The sequence below is a fragment of the Oncorhynchus mykiss genome, chromosome 24 (genome assembly GCF_013265735.2).
Source record: "Oncorhynchus mykiss isolate Arlee chromosome 24, USDA_OmykA_1.1, whole genome shotgun sequence".
NCBI classification, from domain to species: Eukaryota; Metazoa; Chordata; class Actinopteri; order Salmoniformes; family Salmonidae; genus Oncorhynchus; species Oncorhynchus mykiss.
In genome coordinates, this window is record NC_048588.1 from 15,443,173 (window position 1) to 15,445,035 (window position 1,863).

The following is a 1,863-nucleotide window of genomic DNA, read 5'->3' on the forward strand; positions in this document are numbered from 1 at the left end:
CCCGAAACCTCTCTATGGCTATGGACAGCCCTCCTTCAGATTGTGCTAATTTATTAAACACGTGCAGAAGTGTAAGGTTATGTTGCTTGACAGCGCCGTGGTAGAGAGAAATGCCTCTGAGAGAGCAGAGGAGAGGAGAGGTGGACATTTCTGAACTCTGGTGCCACCAAGCTATGTAAAAGGGAAGTGCAAAACAATCTTCAGAATGTCTTTCAGTTCTAAATATCTCATACTCGATGAGTTGATTGGACTACTCTGAACCATCTGTATTCGGTAAATTACCTTTCATTTGCATGGTGAAGTAGGCTAAATGAAATGCTTCAGAATCACAATTATGTAATTGATTGGCAACATATTTTTTCTTATCATAACCATCGACAAATATCACACAAAATCACTGAAAAGGGGACATAATGTTTACTGTTAATTTTTTATTGTTTATTGTTTATTTCACTTTTGTATATTATCTACCTCACATGCTTTGGCAATGTTAACACATGTTTCCCATGCCAATAAAGCCCCTTGAATTGAATTTAATTGGAGCATGCCAAAATTCAGCTCCAGTTGACCTCCATGACAAGTTTGACATTGTTATGAGAACAGAAGGGTTTTCCCCTCTCAGACAATAAAAGGTGTGAAGGACATCACATGTAGAGCGCCCAGACAGACACAGCCCTGTTAGAAAAAGAGAGCAAGACTACTGGGTTGTGTCCCAAATGGCAACCTATTCTCCATATATTGGACTATGTTTGACCAAAGTCCTATTGGTCCTGGTCTAAAGTAGTGCACTACAAAGGGAATAGGGTGCTATTTGGGACGTAGCCCTGCTCTCATGTTTTGTCACCGAGCCCTGTTCTTCTCTCCATCTGGCAACTGCTTGGTTGAGAGGAGCATGTTACAGCTCCGGTCGTTCATGCATCCAAAATGGAACCCTATTCCCTATATACTGCACTACGTTTGACCAGGGCCTGTAGGGCTCTGGTCAACAGTAATGCACTATACAGAGAATAGGGTGCCATTTGGGACGCAGATTATATGTTATTGCTCTATGTTCCTGATTCAGTTTTCTCTCTGGAAGAGCCATTCTTTTATCCTCTACAGAGCCGGAGCCATGGCCTTGGATACCTTCCTGGTGCTATCAATCAGTAGAAACTCAACTTAAACCTATGTCGTTCTACATTCACAACCTGACAATCATAAGAGTATGGGCGAGTTCATTTTTCATTCACTTCCCTTACTGTGACAGCTGCTTGACATGTCTTGGCTGTTCAAATCCAGGTCTGAATAGTCACATAATATGAATCTGTTTTTATCTGTGTCCCAACTCCTCTAGCTGCCAATACTGTGAACATAGTCTTCAGTTATTTCCTACTATGGAGACACATCCATATATTCCCATTCATTTATGTGGCTCTATACATTCAAATGAAATGTTTTCTCACTATCTGGCCATCAGAAAACAGAAACTGAAGACCAATTTGCGCTTGGCCACATGTCAAGAACAACTAAAAGGCTTAAATAACTATTACAGCTGTCTTCCTGGTATGTCTGCAAATGGTAACTGTGTTTTGGCATGAGAGAGATCAAGAGGATATGTCTCAATGTGTTTACTAGATTGAGATACTATATGCTTTGGGGTATTAAAATAGAAAATGAAGTTATCCTGAAAAACACACTGCTCAGTTTATTTATATGAATGGCATTTGGAAGAGAGACAGAGCTGGCAACGACACACAAGCGCTCGCTTTCTCTCTCTCACACACACACACACACACACACACACACACACACACACATACACACACACACACACACACACACACACACACACACACACACACACACACACACACACACACACAC